This window comes from Spermophilus citellus (genome assembly GCF_964194105.1).
Source record: "Spermophilus citellus genome assembly, chromosome: 2".
Taxonomy (NCBI): Eukaryota; Metazoa; Chordata; class Mammalia; order Rodentia; family Sciuridae; genus Spermophilus; species Spermophilus citellus.
The window spans coordinates 152,619,303-152,626,501 of record NC_138183.1 but is presented as its reverse complement, the minus strand read 5'-3'; positions in this window follow the sequence as shown (position 1 = coordinate 152,626,501).

Genomic DNA, 7,199 nt, shown 5'->3' with positions numbered 1-7,199 from the left:
CATGAACCCTTTATCATCCAACAGAGCCAGGCACAGTGGGACAGACTAATCCCAGCAATGTAGGAGGCTAAGGCAGGAGGATCACAAGTTCTAGGCTAGCCTCAGCAATTTAATGGGATCTTTAGCAAAACCCTGTCTCAAAAAAATGGGGTAGGGAATGTAGTTCAAGGTTAAGCACCCCTGAGTTCAATCCCCAGTAACAAAAAGGAAACAAACAAAAATACCCAGCAGCAGTGAAGGCAGTCTAGGTCCAGAGGATTTGCTTGTCTGTAATCCAAATTACCCCAACTGAACTTCAGTGGCCTAGTGGATGAAGTTGTGGTGTGCTTAGAAGACAAAGGTCCCTCACTCTGCACATGGGGAAAGCCATGGCAAATACAGAATCTCAAAGTGGCCACATTTTTTGTTTTTATATTTTTTCCCCTATGGTACTAGGAATTGAATTCAGGGGTATTCTACCACTGAACTGGGTCCCCTGGCCCCTTTTTAATTTTATTTTGAGACAGGGTCTCACTAAGTTCCTGAGGCTGGCCTTGAACTTGTGATCTTCCCGCCTTAGCCTCCCAAATAACTGGGATAACAGGTGTGCGCTGCACTGAACAGCTACCTGGTTTTACATGGCCCAGAAACAAAGATTTTAATGTTTTGCTAACTGTAAGAAGTCTTTTGACTCTGGCCTGATTTTGTACAATGCCTCTTACCTTTCACTTTTTTTGCTAGCTCATTCTTCTTTATTTACATGCAGACTTTACACATCTATCAAGCTGTGCCAGCACATTTGTAACTAAATCATAACACTTCAGTGTACTGCAGCATGCTTGTTGATAGTTGCTGACTTACAAGATCAAGTCCAAGCTATTAAATGTAACATCCAACAGTCTCCATGCCCTGGCCCCTCTTCAATTCTTTTTTTTTTTTTTTTAATATTTTTTTAGTTGTTGGGCTGGGGATGTGGCTCAAGCGGTAGCGCACTTGCCTGGCATGCGTGCGGCCCGGGTTCGATCCTCAGCACCACATACCAACAAAGATGTTGTGTCTGCTGAGAACTAAAAAAATAAATAAATATTAAAAATTCTCTCTCTCTCTCTCTCCTCTCTCACTCTTTAAAAAAAATATTTTTTTAGTTGTAGGTAGACATAATACCTTTTTATTTTATTTATGTGGTGCTGAGTATCGAATCCAGGGCCCCACACATGGGAGATAGTGCTCTAATGCTGAGCTGCACCCCCAGCCCTAGCCCTCCCCTCCTTTCAATTCTTATTCCCTCACACTTTCCCTTGAACTTTCATTCCCCTAGCATTGAACTTAAGTCTATGCATTTCCCCTTAGTTGGAACTCCCTGTCTGGGATGTACTCCTGCCTCTTTACTGGGCTAGCTCCTACTCATTCTCTATCCCACAGAGAAACCTCCTAGAGTGTATTCTCGTTTCTCCTATTTTCAACTTTGGTCTATTAGGTCTTACATCTGAGTTCCTATGATAACCCTGTGTAAATCTTTTATTATGGCACTTATTTTGTACCAATATGCTTACCTTTTTCTTTATACTACTACATTATGAGTTGTTAAGAACAAAGAATGTGTTTTAATTTTATTTGTTCCTAGCACCTAGCTTAGTGAATAGTATAAAACTAGGCAATGAATGAATGAATGGGAAATCTAGTAATTTGTTCATGGTCATCTATCCAGTAACTGTTCGAATTGAAATAGTCACACAAATCTTTTGATCTTTATGCTTAGTTCTTTCAGATGACACCATGATGCTGCTTATGAGAGAGATTACTTCTCTAGTGATGAATAAAGGCAAAAGTGAAACAACACACTTTCGAACAACACAACAGATGCAATACATAATATAAAACTTTCTGAGAGGGGCTGGGGCTGTAGCTTAGGGGCTTGCCTAGCATGTGTGAGGCACTGGGTTCGATCCTCAGCACCACATAAAAATATATAAAATAAAGGTGTCTATTTACAATTACAAAAAAAAAATACTTTCTGAGAATTCTTTTTGAATAGTTTGATTAGAACTAGATGGAATTAATAAAGATAATGTTTATAGGAAGAGAAGGTAAAAGAAAAAGCTAGACAGGTTCAAAGAAACAGATATTATGAATGACAAAAATCATCTTTGTGAGGGATATGAGGACCAATAGACTAGGAGAAGGTATGAGATATATCCTGAGATGTGGCCCAAGTGAAAAGAGAAGATTCCTTTCTGTTACTGAGAACAACTTGGAATAACAATTGGATGGCTATGTGTAATCTTTAAATACAGCCAGAGATGGCCAAAGTTCTTGAGGTACATCTTCGAACATCTTAGAGACCTAAGTTTGCTTGCTTGCTTTTATTAATTTTGTGTATGTGCATGCGTGCACTAGGGATTGAAACCAGAGGTACTTTACTACTGAGGCCTTTTTTTTTTTTTTTTGAGACAGGGTCTTTTTTTTTTTTTTAAGAGAGAGTGAGAGAGGAGAGAGAGAGAGAATTTTTAATATTTATTTTTTACTTCTCGGCAGACACAACATCTTTGTTGGTATGTGGTGCTGAGGATCGAACCCGGGCCGCACGCATTCCAGGCGAGCGCGCTACTGCTTGAGCCACATCCCCAGCCCCAGGGTCTTTTTAAGTTGCTTAGGGCCTCACTGTGTTGCTGAGGCTGGCCTCAAACTTGCAATCCTCCTGCCCCAGCCTCCTGAGTCTCTGGTATTACAGGTGTACGCCACCACGCCTGTCAAGAGACCCAAGCTTTCTTGAAATTGGAGGAGGATGTCTGTCTCATCTTTATCAGCGATCTTTAGAGGCACAGATTTGAACTGATCAATTATTTATATGCTTGTTTCCTGTAACCTGATAACCAGCCTGGTTTCCTGGAAAGCTCTGATGTTGGTTCTATCATATGGCCAGGGGGAACCAGATGCAGGGCCTGAATGTATTGCAGTCATTTCCCAGTTTTAGGAAATGGAAAGTGATCTATTTCTAGGAGAAAGACAGAAAGACCTGCCCACTTGGTCAAAGCTGCTCTCCCTTGTTTTTTCCTGTTTTCTAGACAATAGTTTAGAGTGGTGAGTGCAGCTAAGCCCAATACCACTGTGGAGTATTTTGGACTCTTTGAGTCCCAATCTGATCTGATTCCAGTTTTCACAGTCCTTGAAGGAGAGATGTCCAGGTACAAGAGCAGCTCTGGGAAAGAACAGAACTTAAATGATGGAAAGAAGTGCCGAACTCCTGCTGCTGGGGCTGCCTAGGTCCAGACAATTCTGAGCTCCAAATGGACACACTGAGCCCTTTTTATGGTCGTGATGAAAACAAGGAACTTCAAGTCCATTTCCTTCACTTGAAGTTGGTTTTGCAACCTTTTTCTCTGTGCTAAATTTATACCATTACTTGACACTAAGGTCTGTCACACCCCAATAGGCAGATAGGCACGGCCATTCTGTTCCTCCCAGGTTTCTAAATTACATACTTGATTGGATTTGAATAGCACATTGACTGATTTTTATAGTATCCTATTCCTGTGAAGTCTTCAGCTCATTTTAACAATACCCCTTAGCCAGCCAGAGTTTCTTCCTGGTCCTCTTGCCCCAAACTTCACAAATCCCCTGTGACTTAAAATGAGCAGGCCCATGCAAGGCTGGGAACCTATGTCAGCTACTTTGTAAATGGTTCCATGTCTTTGGTGTGTTTGCTGCTCAGATTCAGGAAAGTTGACCCACAAGGGAGTATCTTGAGCCATATGACTCTACCTACTCTGCCCCCTTTAGGGCCGCTTTGGATTGAGCTTTCTGTATACTGTGGCAGAGAATGCAATAGCTAGACACGCACAGAAAACTGAAAGTGCTACCCTGAGACCTCCACATCTCCCCTTTGCACACAAGTCTGGCTTTGAGACCCAGCACTGCTTTTCTTTTGTATTGACTACAGCAGCTAACAAAAAGGCCTTCTCTCCTCTCTGCCAGATTTCAGAAAGGGCCTATTCATAACTGTGTCCTATTGATCCCTCCCAAGGGGTGGGGCAGAGACTAAGAAAAGTTCTGCAGAGGAGAACAGCAAGAAAATCTGGGGCTGCTACGCTCCCACAAGGCCTAAACACCCAGGGGACTGAGAATTCAAAGGTTAAGCCCTGGAGACCTTGCAAGAAGGATCACTGAGTTTGCTTGAGTTTCTTTCTCTCAAGATAGTGGGAGGAGAAAAGCAGTAGATAGGAATATGGATAGTCCACAGTTAGGTCGCCCTTGGCACTAATTATCAAATTTAATTGCACAAGCTCCTAGAATTTGTTAAAATGCAGATTTTTTTTTTTTTTATTTGTAGATGGACACCTTTATTTATTTTTATGTGGTGCTGAGGATCGAACCCAGGGCCTCACATGTGCAATGCAAGCGCTCTACCACTAAGCCACAACCCTAGATTTTTTAGTTCCTCTGTGATTCAGTGTGAAGTAGAACCCCATATGTGTATTTTTAAAATTTTTATATTTATTTTAATTGTTGATGGACCTTTATTTTTTATTTGTATGCAGTGCAGAGAATCAAACCCAGTGTTTCACACATTTGAGGTAAGTGCTCTACCACTGAGCCATAACCCCAGCCCCCCATATGTGTATTTTTAAAAGGTCTAGGGTCACATTTTACCCAAAAGCCTAAGAGGCCAAACTTTTTTTTTTCTTTTCTTTGAGGCCAAACTTTAATGCTTCTTCCCTTAGTCACCCATCCTGGGTTTAGCAGAAACTCTATAATCCTGTTTGTTCTCACTGCACCCAGGAAAGTTCCTGGCAAATAGTAGGCCCTTTGAATTACATCAGACTATAAGTGGGGAGCTCAAGTCAATGGGGAGTGTTTCTTGGTATTTACTAGCAAGATGAGCTGGGTCATCAAGAGAGAAGTTCAGTTGGAATATGGAAATCCACATCGATTCTCCAAGCTGGGCATCTGACTACATGGAAGGCTCATTATAAAGACCTCTTGAGGGCCAGGCACAGTGGTGCACACCTATAATACTAGCAGCTCAGGAGCTGAGGCAGGAGGATAGCAAGTTCAATGCCAGCCTCAGCAATTTAGTGTGTCCTTAAGCAACTTAGTGAGACCCTATCTCAAAAGATAAAAAGATGCTGGGGAAGTGGCTCAGTGGTTAAGTGCCCTTGGATTCAATTCCCAATACCAAAAAAGAAAAAAACAAATAAAAACCTCTTGTTATTTTGAGGGTCCTCTGATCCAGGGTTGTCTAGATGCTGACAAAAGTACTGGACTAATGTGCAAGAGATTCGAGTATAGGGACTGGGGGTGTCGCTCCACCACTGAGCTACGTCCATGAGGCCCTGAGTTCAAACTCCAGCACCAAAAAATAAAAAAGTAAAAATAGGGCTGGGGATGTGGCTCAAGCAGTAGCGCGCTCGCCTGGCATGCGTGCGGCCCGGGTTCGATCCTCAGCACCACATACCAACAAAGATGTTGTGTCTGCCGAGAACTAAAAAATAAATATTAAAAATTCTCTCTCCTCTCTCACTCTCTTTATTTTTTTTTTTAAAGAGAGTGAGAGGAGAGAGAGAGAATTTTTAATATTTATTTATTTATTTTTAGTTCTCGGCGGACACAACATCTTTGTTGGTATGTGGTGCTGAGGATCGAACCCGGGCAGCACGCATGCCAGGCGAGCGCGCTACCGCTTGAGCCACATCCCCAGCCCTCTCTCACTCTCTTTAAAAAAAAAAAAAAACAAAAAAAAAAAAACCTGTGTTTACTAAATCCTACCTTTTCTCTTTAAAAAAAAAAAGTAAAAATAATTAGAAGGCTTGAGTATAGTAAGCTACTAATAAGTTGTCTTTTCTGGGCTTCACTTTACTCATCGTTCAAGGAAAGGTTAGTAGAGGAAACCCCTAAGGTGCCCTTCTGGCTGACTTTCTAGGGTTTTCCTGTTGCTGCCTCTTGCTCTGCCTTCACCCTAAGTTTGCTGTACTTGGATAGGGCCAGCTCTAATGCTCCCATTCACCATTTGCCCATTAACTAGAACAGTACATGGCACATAGTAGGTGCTTATTAAATATTTATTGCAGGAATGAATAAATATTTATAACTGGTCATAAGGTAAAATAGCCCTCATTGGAATGATGCCCTGGGAGTAAGGCAGGGCCAAAAGCTGACTTGAGACTGCTGCAATTTTTCCAGCTAAGAGAATTCTTAAGAGCCACCAGCCTACCTGGCTTCACCAAAATGTCTGACAGCATTTAAGGTAACCACATGTCTTTTCCCTTAAACATATTTAGTATGTCCTATAAATGGAGTACATGTACATTATAGCAAATTTATATATTTTATTTATTGATTTTTGTTGCTGGGGATTGAACCCAGAGGCATTTTTTCACTGAGCTACATTCCCAGTCCTTTTTATTTTTATTTAAAAAAATTTTTTTAGTTGTTAATGGACCTTTATTTACTACATGCAGTGCTGAGAATGAAATGCAGTACTTCACACATGCTAGGCAAGCTCTCTACCACTGAGCTACACCCCAACCCCCTTTTTATTTTTGAGACAGGGTCTTGTTAAATTGCTGAGGGTAGCTTTGAACTTGAGATACTCCTGCCTCAGCCTCCCAAGTTCTGACGATTACAGATTCGCACCACTGTGCCCGGCATATGCTTATATATCTTTTAAAAGTATTTTTTTTAAATATTTTTTTTAGTTGTAGTTGGACTACATATTTATTGTAGTTGGACTACAACAGATATATATATTTATATTTATATGTGGTGCTGAGGATCGAACCCAGGGCCTCGCATGTGCGTGAAGAGTGCTCAACCGCTAAGCCACAATCCCAGCCTTTTTAAAAACTGCTCAAAAGAGAGTGAGTTTTCTATTATTCTGGTACTTTTTTTTATATACTTTTGGAATTATAGGGGAATGATATACAATACACATAGTTTTAAAAAATTACCTGTAATTCAAAGATATTGCTTGTTAATTTTTTGGGGGGGAAGGATACTGGAGAGTGAACTCAGGGGTACTCGACCACTGAGTCACATCTCTAGCCCTATTTTGTATTTTATTTAGAAACAGGGTCTCACTGAGTTGCTTAGTGTCTCACAATTACTGAGGCTGGCTTTGAACTCCTCCTGTCTTAGCCTCCGGAGTCGCTGGGATTACAGGCTTGTGTCACCAGACCAGTTTGTTAATTTTGTACACAATTTTTTCAACATTTTTCTGTGCA